Below are 13,587 nucleotides of genomic sequence, written 5' to 3' on the forward strand. Positions count from 1 at the left end.
TTGTTTCGACTTAGGTCTTTCAGTGCTCTGTCAGCCTCTTCACGCAATATCAAATCTCCCATTTCATCTTCATCTACATCCTCTTCCATTTCCATAATATTGTCGTCAAGTACGTCGCCCTTGTATAGACTCCTCTATATACTCCTTCCACCTTTCTGCTTTCCTTTCTTTGTTTAGAACTGGGTTTCCATCTGAGCTCTACATATTCACACAAGCAGTCCCCTTTTCCCTAAAGGTCTCTTTAATTTTCCTGTAGGCAGTATCGTTCTTACCCCTAGTCAGATATGCCTCTACATCCTCTACATACTTTAATTTGTCCTCTAGCCATCCCTGCTTAACCATTTTGCACTTCCTGTCGATCTCATTTTTGAGACGTTTGTATTCCTTTTTGCCTGCTTCATATATTGCATTTTAATATTTTCTCGTTTCGTCAATTAAATTCAGTATATCCTCTGTTACCCAACGATCTCTACTAGCCCTCGTCTTTTTACCTACTTGATCCTCTGCTGCCTTCACTATTTCATCCCTCAAAGCTACCCATTCTTCTTCTAATGTATTTCTTTCCCCTATTCCTGTCAATCGATCCCTAATGCTCTCCCTGAAACTCTCTACAACATCTGGTTCTGTCAGTTTTTCCAGGTCCCGTCTTCTGAAATTCCCACCTTTTTGCAGTTTCTTCAGTTTTAATACACAGTTCATAACCAATAGATTGTGGTCAGAGTCCACATCTGCCCCTGAAAATGTCCTACAATTTGAAACCTGGTTCCTAATTCTCTGTCTTACCGTTATATAATCTATCTGAAACATTCCAGTATCTCCAGGTCTCTTCCACGAATACAACATTCTTTCATGATTCTTGAACAAAGTGTTAGCTGTGATTAAGTTATGAACTGTGCAAAATTCTACCAGGCAGCTTCCTCCTTAATTTCTTATCTCTTCCTTTACCTGCTACCGGCCGCGATGGCCAAGCGGTTCTAGGCGCTTCAGTCCGGAACCACGCGACCGCTACGGTCGCAGGTTCGAATCCTGCTTCTGGAATGGATGTGTGTGATGTCCTCAGGTTAGTTAGGTTTAAGTAGCTCTAAGTTCTAGTGGACTGATGACCACAGATGTTAAGTCCCATAGTGCTCAGAGCCATTTGAACCATTTTGAGCCTTTTCCTACTACCGAATTCCAGTCACCCATGACTATTAAATTTTCGTCTACCTTCACTAATTAAATACTTTCTTTTATCTCATCATACATTTCACCAATCTCATCGTCGTCTGCGGAACTAGTTGGCATATTAATATTTATTCTCCTTCAATTTTAATTTCCTGTCCTATTTTGCCCTTGGTTTTACATTACACTTTTCTCAGTGTACGGATTGAATGATATAGGAGACTGCCTACGGTGCCTCACTCCTTTTCAATTATTGCTTCCCTTCGTTAATCTTCGACTGTTATAAATATAATGTGATTTCTGTAAAAGTTTCAATCTTTCGCTCGTGGTAACTGATCCTCTCTACCTACAGAATTTCAAAGAGTTTGTCCCAGTGAATGCTGTCAAACATTTTTGCTGAATCCACTCGTACCAAAAACGTATCTATCTTCTAAGATATGTCGCAAGGTGAGTACAGCCTCGTCTGTTTCTGTACCTTTACACACAGCAAGAAAAAAAATGGACAAGAAGAAGCGATGACATAAAATACTTTATTCTAAGGAGCGAATGAATTCATTAGCGTCGAATCAAACGCCATTGGACTGGCAGTCAGAAATGCTGAGCTTAGTACCGTGTTGATAATACTTTGTGATGGCCCGGTGCTGCTAGCGGCCGCACAACGCACCCCCTGCGGCAGCACCTGCTACCTGCCGCGGCGACGCGACCGCTCGCGTGCAGCCGCCCAGACGGATACCCGGCCAGCGCGCTCCGTGCCTGTCCGCCATTAATCACTGCACTATTGTCCCGCGACTGAAATTTACAGCGTGTGCACCATAAAGAGCAGACACGCTGAGGAACGGAGGGAGGCAGCCGTGTCGGCACAAAGGACCGGGCAGCCACCCCCGTCTTCACACGGAGCCCTCTTTTTAATAACTACCTCCACGCGGCCACGCCACAGGGGGGGCGTAAAATGCGTGCGCGGTGAGCCGTGAGCGCCAAGTTAAGGTCTGCTGGCTTGTCCGCGCCCCCTCAGAGCGAGCAAATATTGTGCGTTCCCGGGCGGGCGAGGGCAAGCGTTTCCAATTAACGCGGCTTTGACGGGTGCTCGCCGGCTATTCACAGCGTGGGGAAGCGCCTGTCCGGAGAACAAAGTAGCGCATGCGTCATTTGCGCCGATGTTTCTCTCTCAAAGTCCCTCCTCACTTCCTTGTGTGCAAACAACGCGACTGTCGTTTCAATAACCAGCAAAAGCTATTACAATAGCACAGTTTGCTGTGCTGACCGTATATTTTGCAAGTGGCGCGTTGCTCTTCCCTGTTCGTTTACGAGGAAACTTTTGATGCCCAAATTCATATCCTGCTCGACCGAGGCACACCACGATCTATCGAGCGTGTTAATGCTCGATTTTTGCCGTAGCCGGGCCTTAAAGTTGACACTGGATCATTGATGTACAATGGTCAGTGATCTACTCTATTCAGGCTTCTCATTTCCGATTCTATGCTGGTGTTCTTCTTTTTCTTGATCCAGACGGCAACAATGAAATCTACTTTTCAGGCAAAGACATTTCTATCGAAGATTTTAAAAATACTGAAGAATTCATTTGGAACACACGTGGTTTGAAAATGAAATAAAATTTTTTCTCTGAGCTAATTTACGAGAAACAATTAGCACCTACATGCTGTGAAATTTACCACGACTCTTCAGTTTGCTCACTGAACCCACGAATGAGGATGTACCGTTCATAGTAAGCTCTACGTAATGTATGTAATATCTAAGATCTGAACTAGAAAGTAGAGCAAATAGGTTCTACCTAAATACGTAATGGGAGTCTTCTTCTCCTACCTGGTATTATAGTGTTAATAGAATGTTCATTCCTGATGAATTATTGTTCGTGATGATGATGATGACGATGTTTGGTTCGTGGGGCGCTCAACTGCGCGGTTATCATCGCCCGTACAAATTTCCAACCTTTGCTCAGTCCAGTCTCGCCACGCGCATGAATAATTATGAAATGATGAGGACAACACAAACACCCAGTCATCTCGAAGCAGGTGAAAATCCCTGACCCCACCAGGAATCGAACCCGGGACCCTTATTCCTCATGACAGAAGGGGAACTTGTTTCCGTGGCCAGACGCTCGGTTTAACGGCAGAATGCCATCTCAACATGTTAAGTGTACATTACCGATCTCGTGTCATTTCTATTATACGTGTTGTAACGTATCTGTTTCCAATGTGTCGACGGAGTATCTTCCATTCCCCTGAACGGCCAAACAAAAATCGCCTAAAGACATAGTACCATAAAGAGCGATCAAAAAGCTTCATTTTTAGGGTGTTGCTGCATATAGGGAGACACCGATGCAGATATGAATAAGCATCGAAACGCAGGCAGAGAGTCACTGTGGCAATTGTGTTTTTCATACCTGCTCGCGGTAAATGCGCAAATGTGAGCGATGGTGATGCGTCCAAATATGACCTATTTTGCTGTTACTCTTTTATTCCTTGCAAGACGACAAATTCTGGTAGAATTCCATGTGATAATGAAGAATGTGTGTGGGGTATCCTGTCTGTTGACATGATACCCCATGTTACACGAACCGTACAACCAAAATGTGTCAACTTTGTCGTAACAAATTTATCGGGTTCCTTTAACTTGCTGCGTCATAATATCTGTACCCAGTCACTTCTCATTTTCCTGTACACTATTCTGACGAACACTTTTGAACACTGACATTTTGACACCTCACAACATTTCTCGCGTTTATGGACATATATTTTATCTCTCTACTATAAAAGGCTGATGCTGTTTCTGGAAGTTCCTCAGTAAATTTCCCGTCCTACATGTTTTGGTCACAAAAGTAATCAACATTATTTTTCCAGATACACCTGCGACTTCACTACATCGGGAAACTGATCAGCGGGACACATATTGTTTCCTTAACTTTCTATACTTTTTGAAAGAATGTAACAATTCTATATAGGTCACATGACTATTTTCTTTTTAATTCTTGCACTATTTCCTCTGGCTGTGTCATTTTGATCTATCTAATAATTTCTCTAAATTTCTTGGACATTTACTATGTAAACTTCGAGTAATATCAAAATCGAATGTCGCTTTCCTGAAAGTTAGAAAACAGTATATTAAAATACACTAACTGGAGCTACTGTAACAGTGAAAAGAAAGGAATGTATTTTAATTCTTTGGCCGGATGCCGCATCCATCAGTTACTTGAGAAAGGAAAATGGTGAGCGACACCTGTCTGTGGACTGTGTAAACTTTGTTGGGAATATGGCCGTATTTAGCAGGCCACGGTGGCCAAACGGTTCTAGGCGCTTCAGTTTGGAAAAGCAAGACTACTACGGTTGCAGGTCCGAATCCTGCGTCGGGCATGGATGTGTATGATGTCCTTAGGTTAGTTAGGTTTAAGTAGTTCTAAGTTCTAGGGGACTGCTGACCTTAGATGTTAAGTCCCACAGTGCTCAGAGCCATTTTATGGCCGTATTTCAACTGTTTGCGTATCGTGTGTTCTCATGAGGGAAGAGGGGACCAGGTTCACACAATACTCAGAACCACCTATGAACCACCGTCAGGCTGATTAGTACCCCAGCTACTCTATGCGAGCAGGTGGCGGAAAATTAACAGTCTGGAGCTTCCTCTTTCAGACAGCGAAAATCCATCTGATTGCACTTCCTATGCTATTAGTAAATCATTTAAAAATAAATTAAAGATATTAGCACAGCATACACGAAACGCCATCAGCACATTAATATTAAATCAGATTGTGTAATTTTTGGCGTTTGACCTATTTAGTGTAAATGGCTTTTATCGATTGTACAAATATGATCCGATTTTGCCTCGCAACCGAGTGATATGGTGCATTGTTTAGCACGCTGGATTGGCATTCGAGAGGACGTCGAATCAAATCCTTGTCAGGCAGTCCAGATTTAGCTTTCCGTGATTTCCCTATGTCGCTCCAGACAAATTCTGGGATGGTTCCTTTGAAAGGGCACGGCAGATTTCCTTCGCTATCCTTGAAACATTCCGAGCTAATGCTCTGCCTCTAATGACCTCGGCGTTGACTGGACGTTAAACACTAGTCTTTCTACCTTATTCTGCCGGGCACGTCTACTGACGTTCACATCGCCGTAAAAGAGCCGAGGATGTACGTCGTGTTTTATATATTGAAGATGCTAGTTATGTAAGAAGATCACAGCGTTGATATCATTTTTTTTTTTCATTTTTACCATTCTTTTCTGATCTAGAACACTCTCTGGATTAGTATACCCACTGCAGAGGTGTAACCCCATTCATAATATTCCATCACCTTTCGGATGTGCAGTATTAATTCTCGTTTCGATATTTAGGCTGACAAGCTTTCCTCCGTTCTGAGGGTGAGCGGCTAGCAAGCGTTTTAAATACTTTACACAATACTGCGGAATAATCACAAGTGCGACAGAGATAACATTCCTTCTTTCGTAGTTATTTATTTATGGCTTCTAATATACATAAACTGTAGCCATAAAAAATTAAAAGCGCTTAGGAATATAGGAGGATAACATTTGATCTTCATCATATAAACATTTTAGGACATACGTTTGAAAATTTATCTTCATATTGTGAATCTTACATGTATTCACTTAAACTACTAGATATAGTTGACAGCCAACTATTACAGCAATCATTTCAGTTTGTGAATTAAGTACAATGGACACATTCATTGACCAGTGACTTCTAGTAGGATGAAGCTGTGGCCTGAGTTGTAACATTCCCGTAATATATGAATCGCCAGCGGAAACACAATGTTTAACCTAAGCAGTTTTATTTAGCTGTAGAAGGCGAGTGTATAGATGATTTTCAATGAAACATATTTTACTGAGCTTATTATGTGTCCTATATACCTTTTACCACGATCACAAACAATTTACTGTAAACGTCACTACAGATATTCGAATTTAGGTTCAAAATGGCTCTGAGCACTATGGGACTCAACTTAAGAGGTCATCAGTCCCCTAGAACTTAGAACTACTTAAACCTAACTAACCTAAGGACATCACACACATCCATGCTCGAAGCAGGATTCGAACCTGCGAACGTAGCGGTCTCGCGGTTCCAGATAGTAGCGCCTAGAACCGCACGGCCACTCCGGCCGGTAATTTAGGTTATGAGACGTTCGATATGCGTGCCATCATTGGCAGCAATGTGGCGCAGTCGAATATCGAAATACACTCCTGGAAATGGAAAAAAGAACACATTGACACCGGTGTGTCAGACCCACCATACTTGCTCCGGACACTGCGAGAGGGCTGTACAAGCAATGTTCACACGCACGGCACAGCGGACACACCAGGACCCGCGGTGTTGGCCGTCGAATGGCGCTAGCTGCGCAGCATTTGTGCAGCGCCGCCGTCAGTGTCAGCCAGTTTGCCGTGGCATACGGAGCTCCATCGCAGTCTTTAACACTGGTAGCATGCCGCGACAGCGTGGACGTGAACCGTATGTGCAGTTGACGGACTTTGAGCGAGGGCGTATAGTGGGCATGCGGGAGGCCGGGTGGACGTACCGCCGAATTGCTCAACACGTGGGGCGTGAGGTCTCCACAGTACATCGATGTTGTCACCAGTGGTCGGCGGAAGGTGTACGTGCCCGTCGACCTGGGACCGGACCGCAGCGACGCACGGATGCACGCCAAGACCGTAGGATCCTACGCAGTGCCGTAGGGGACCGCACCGCCACTTCCCAGCAAATTAGGGACACTGTTGCTCCTGGGGTATCGGCGAGGACCATTCGCAACCGTCTCCATGAAGCTGGGCTACGGTCCCGCACACCGTTAGGCCGTCTTCAGCTCACGCCCCAACATCGTGCAGCCCGCCTCCAGTGGTGTCGCGACAGGCGTGAATGGAGGGACGAATGGAGACGTGTCGTCTTCAGCGATGAGAGTCGCTTCTGCCTTGGTGCCAATGATGGTCGTATGCGTGTTTGGCGCCGTGCAGGTGAGCGCCACAATCAGGACTGCATACGACCGAGGCAACCAGGGCCAACACCCGGCATCATGGTGTGGGGAGCGATCTGCTACACTGGCCGTACACCTCTGGTGATCGTCGAGGGGACACTGAATAGTGCACGGTACATCCAAACCGTCATCGAACCCATCGTTCTAACATTCCTAGACCGGCAAGGGAACTTGCTGTTCCAACAGGACAATGCACGTCCGCCCAACGTGCTCTAGAAGGTGTAAGTCAACTACCCTGGCCAGCAAGATCTCCGGATCTGTCCCCCATTGAGATGTTTGGGACTGGATGAAGCGTCGTCTCACGCGATCTGCACGTCCAGCACGAACGCTGGTCCAACTGAGGCGCCAGGTGGAAATGGCATGGCAAGCCGTTCCACAGGACTACATCCAGCATCTCTACGATCGTCTCCATGGGAGAATAGCAGCCTGCATTGCTGCGAAAGGTGGATATACACTGTACTAGTGCCGACATTGTGCATGCTCTGTTGCCTGTGTCTATGTGCCCGTGGTTCTGTCAGTGTGATCATGTGATGTATCTGACCCCAGGAATGTGTCAATAAAGTTTCCCCTTCCTGGGACAATGAATTCACGGTGTTCTTACTTCAATTTCCAGGAGAGTAGTACATGACGCGATGAAGTGGCTTAACACCGAGCTGTCGATGATCTCCTGAATGGTTGCTTTCAGCTCAGCAATGTTTTTAGGACTATTTCTGTCCACCACGTCTTTAATATAGTGGCACAAAAAGGAGACGCATGTGTTTAGGGCCGGAGAATACGGTAGCCACTCGAGGTCCATGCTAGTGACCTTTGCGCACCCCAGTACCAGAATGCGGTCTCAGAAGTGGTCTTCAAGGTGCTCCTCCTGCTTCGATGGGGTTCCGTCTTGCATGGACCGCACCTTGTCAAAATCAGGGTCACTTTGGATAATTGGGATGAAATCATCTGCCAAAACCTTCACTTACTGTTCGATAGTCACCCGTGCCATCAAGGAATATCGCAACGTTTATTCCATGACTGGACATTGCACACCACACAGTCACCCGTTGAGGGTGAAGAGACTCCTTGATTACGAAATGCACCAACTTTGCTTACTGCCGAACTGATCCAAATAAAAGTGGACTTCGTTACTAAACTAAAGTATATTCATATCAAAGTGACGTTCGTAAATTCTGTGAGAATAGTGCAGGAGAAATACAACCGCGGATCCATGACCCCGAGCCTTAATGGATGATGTGTTTGAATTTTGTATGGGAAGCACTGCAGGTCTCCAACAACAGTTTGCTGCAGTGTGTACTGGTTGGTTGCCACCTGTTGTGCAACTCGTCTCATCGATTTCCTGGGGCTGGTTTGAACACAGCTCGTGTCTTCTCGATATTTTCAGGTGTTTTCACTATTTTTCGACGACCGACATTCCCAACAGACTGTTACTTCTTTCGCATATTAGGCCTTGACAAGTGCTGTATTCTCAGGCATGCTGCACCGAAACCTGAAAATGTGCAAATGGCCGACAACAAGGCACATGCACATACTAATTCGCGAGGCCAACCGTGCAGTTGGAACGTCCTAACGCAAACCGTTCGGAAGCTATGGCGATTTTCATAATGACGTTCAATAAATGCCGCCCTGTATATACCCATCTCCAGAAAAACAGGGCCTCCATTACAGATCCTAGAGGAGCTCCAGTCTTAGCCGGAGGAAGGAAGAACACATCCACTTTAAGCTACTTCATTATTCCTGCAGTTTTTAGAGAAATATTTCCTTAATACTATGAAACGTCCCCTTGGAAAAATTATACACGACTGTGCTTAAACTGACACACAGTAGTTTTTAGCGCAACGCAATCTGACTTTCAATCATCCCTACAAGAGAATGGCCCTGACTAACATTAACCTATATCTTTCACAAATCACTTACCTCACAAAAATCTTCGTTACTCGAACTACTGCAATACAGCGAGCGCCACTACTGCCAGCTAACCAAAAGATTCAAACTACGGAAGTCACTAACTACTGATAGGCACAGTTAGAAAATGAAAGATTTTAATAGAGAACAAACAATTTATTTACCTTTATAGTCATAATATATATATCAGTTCATGACACCAATTCTTACAAATTTCAATACTCCGCCATCTCTCTCCCCACGTCCACCACCGCTGGCGGCTCACCTCCAACTGCGCAACGCTGCGCGCTGTTAGCATCCAGCTGCCGCTGCCCAACACTACAATGGCAGACAACAATGCAAACCAGCCAGAGACTGCACACGGCACAGCCAGTGGTTTTCATACAGAGCGCTACGTGGCGGCGGCGTTACCAATAAAAAACCTAAACAGCCTACTTACAATACGGCAGAAAGACCTTAGACCTTACCTCTCTCTTCTTACTCTTCTGCTCGTTGCTCCGGCGTTTCCGCTTGCGGAGATAGCTTAATTTGATTTGTATATTCATTGTTATACAATATTTCTTCCACGTGTAACAGTTCACTCTTTAGGCTGTTAGCGTCGCACACTACATGTGTCCTTTGTTCTAAAGTAGCAAGGTACTTTGCGAAGTATGATGACAGCTAGACGACTGCAAGTATAAACTGTACAGATGGGCTTAAAATAAAACACAATGTCCTAAATACCCATCTTCTTTATATATAACTAATATGTTCAGAAACGGTAGGCACCCATTCGTTTCACATCCCGTACTAAATCTGATAATGTCGAGAACCAAATTTTGATGTTCAGCAAATGCGACCAATTTGTTCTCGTCATGGACATATCTCCAGAACATTGTCTGTTTTAAAACTGCATTACTGAGTGATTTTTCTTAAAAGTCTTCCGTAAATAAATTCGCTACTATGTGCGAGAGAGGACTGCCCATGACAACACCATGAACCTGTTAAAAACATTGGTGATTAAGAAAAAACGTATGTGAAGGTGCGAGGAGCCAGGGCTAGCAATGTCTTTAACACTAAACTCTTCTAGAACCTTTATATGGAAATGATACCCCAAGCAACCCCTTTTCTAACTCCGACTTTTGCTGTTGCACATGGATCAAGAAGAAAGGCGAACTGACTGTTATCGACCCTGCAAGTGGAGTAGAGAAGAGCTTGACACCTGCAATAATTTAATTTGATAGAAATTAATTTGATAAAGGGAAGTTTCATTAACGTACTGAGAAATGAAAGGGTTGCTCTACCGATCAATAGAATGAATGTTCTGTTCATAATAACAATTTTATTTGTTATGGCTAAACTCAAAATGAAAAAACACATGAAACATTTACAATACTTCATATTGGATACTCAAATAAATGCTGTGAATATGAAGTTGTTCACAAACTAGCTTGTGACTTTTATGACCAAGTGCTATGTGGAACCAATTCAATACAACTCAAACCTTAAGAGAAACCCCCAACCAACCCAACATTAATTGCTGCTACAGTAGTGAGAACTGAGACAATGAACACCCAAGACAACACCACGATAGAAAAGACGGTAACAGGAGCGCTCTACTGAGCTCTGATTATCACGTAGCAAAATTCCCTAATCTGCCGATCCTGCGGACATATATTACCAAGATGTCTTCTTAACTGCAAGGACACGATCTGGCGTACCGGAGGCGATAGCTGGTTGATTCGACGTTCCGTCGTGGTGATGATAATGTCGCGAGTATAGCCCAAAACAAATTGTTCCAGACTAAAGACTTCCTACTAATTCAAATGCGCCTCTGAGGGAGACGAAGAAGGCTCGCCACACAATCACTGACGGTACATAGATTTATTTTAACAAGCGAAGTCACACAGTAATTCCCATACAGTCAACTTTACCCAAAAGTGCTCAAGACGGACAACGTAGGCAACTTCGTCAAACAAATTATGCTCTGTGAAAAATTCTATCAGTCGGCTTCCTCTTCCTTCCTTTCATCCAGTCCACATACAGTTACTACTTCTTCTTCTCTTTCTTTTCCTACTACTGAATTCTAGTCCCCCATGATAATTAAGATTTCTGCACTTTTAACTACCTGAATATTTTATTTTATCTCATCACACATTTCCGCAACCTCCTCCTCATCTGTTCTTATTTCAATTTCCAGGAGAAAGAAAACTGGCGTTCTACGGAGCGGAGCGTGGAATGTCAGATCCCTTAATCGGGCAGGTAGGTTAGAAAATTTAAAAAGGGAAATGGATAGGTTAAAGTTAGATACAGTGGGAATTAGTGAAGTTCAGGAGGAACAAGTCTTCTGGTCAGGTGACTACAGGGTTATAAACACAAAATCAAATAGGGGTAATGCAGGAGTATGTTTACTAATGAATAGGAAAATAGGAATGCGGGTAAGCCACTACAAACATCATAGTGAACGCATTATTGTGGCCAAGATAGACACGAAGCCCACACCTACTACAGTAGTACAAGTTTATATGCCAACTAGCTCTGCAGATGACGAAGAAATTGAAGAAATGTACGATGAAATAAAAGAAATTATTCAGATAGTGAAGGGAGACGAAAATTTAATAGTAATGGGTGACTGGAATTCGAGTGTAGGAAAAGGGAGAGAAGGAAACATAGTAGGTGAATATGGATTGGGGCTAAGAAATGAAAGAGGAAGCCGCTTAGTAGAATTTTGTACAGAGCACAACTTAATCATAGGTAACACTTGGTTAAAGAATCATGAAAGAAGGTTGTATATGTGGAAGAACCCTGGAGCTACTAAAAGGTATCAGATAGATTATATAATGGTAAGACAGAGATTTAGGAACCAGGTTTTAAGTTGTAAAACATTTCCAGGGGCAGATGTGGACTCTGACCACAATCTATTGGTTATGACCTGTAGAATAAAACTGAAGAAACTGCAAAAATGTGGGAAATTAAGGAGATGAGACCTGGATAAACTGAAAGAACCAGAGGTTGTACAGAGTTTCAGGGAGTGCATAAGGGAACAATTGACAGGAATAGGGGAAAGAAATACAGTAGAAGAAGAATGGGTAGCTCTGAGGGATGAAGTAGTGAAGGCAGCAGAGGATAAAGTAGGTACAAAGACGAGGGCTGCTAGAAATCCTTGGGTAACAGAAGAAATATTGAATTTAATTGATGAAAGGAGAAAATATAAAAATGCGGTAAATGAAGCAGGCAAAAAGGAATACAAACGTCTCAAAAATGAGATCGACAGGAAGTGCAAAATGGCTAAACAGGGATGGCTAGAGGACAAATGTAAGGATGTAGAAGCTTATCTCACTAGGGGTAAGATAGATGCTGCCTACAGAAAAATTAAAGAGACCTTTGGAGAGAAGAGAACCACGTGTATGAATATCAAGAGCTCAGATGGCAACCCAGTTCTAAGCAAAGAAGGAAAGGCAGAAAGGTGGAAGGGGTATATAGAAGGTTTATACAAGGGTGATGTACTTGAGGACAATATTATGGAAATGGAAGAGGATGTAGATGAAGACGAAATGGGAGATACGATACTGCGTGAAGAATTCGACAGAGCACTGAAAGACCTGAGTCAAAACAAGGCCCCCGGAGTAGACAACATTCCATTAGAACTACTGACGGCCTTGGGAGAGCCAGTCATGACAAAACTCTACCAGCTGGTGAGCAAGATGTACGAGACAGGCGAAATACCCTCAGACTTCAAGAAGAAAATAATAATTCCAATCCCAAAGAAAGCAGGTGCTGACAGATGTGAAAATTACCGAACTATCAGTTTAATAAGTCACAGCTGCAAAATACTAACGCGAATTCTTTACAGACGAATGGAAAAACTGGTAGATGCGGACCTCGGGGAGGATCAGTTTGGATTCCGTCGAAATGTTGGAACACGTGAGGCAATACTGACCTTACGACTTATCTTAGAAGAAAGATTAAGAAAAGGCAAACCTACGCTTCTAGCATTTGTAGACTTAGAGAAAACTTTTGACAATGTTGACTGGAATACTCTTTTTCAAATTGTAAAGGTGGCAGGGGTAAAATACAGGGAGCGAAAGGCTATTTACAATTTGTACAGAAACCAGATGGCAGTCATAAGAGTCGAGGGGCATGAAAGGGAAGCAGTGGTTGGGAAAGGAGTGAGACAGGGTTGTAGCCTCTCCCCGATGTTATTCAATCTGTATATTGAGCAAGCAGTAAAGGAAACAAAAGAAAAATTTGGAGTAGGTATTAAAATTCATGGAGACGAAGTAAAAACTTTGAGGTTTGCCGATGACATTGTAATTCTGTCAGAGACGGCAAAGGACTTGGAAGAGCAGTTGAACGGAATGGACAGTGTCTTGAGAGGAGGATATAAGATGAACATCAACAAAAGCAAAACGAGGATAATGGAATGTAGTCAAATTAAATCGGGTGATACTGAGGGAATTAGATTAGGAAATGAGACACTTAAAGTAGTAAAGGAGTTTTGCTATTTAGGAAGTAAAATAACTGATGATGGTCGAAGTAGAGAGGATATAAAATGT

The sequence above is a fragment of the Schistocerca gregaria genome, chromosome 1, assembly GCF_023897955.1.
Source record: "Schistocerca gregaria isolate iqSchGreg1 chromosome 1, iqSchGreg1.2, whole genome shotgun sequence".
Taxonomy (NCBI): Eukaryota; Metazoa; Arthropoda; class Insecta; order Orthoptera; family Acrididae; genus Schistocerca; species Schistocerca gregaria.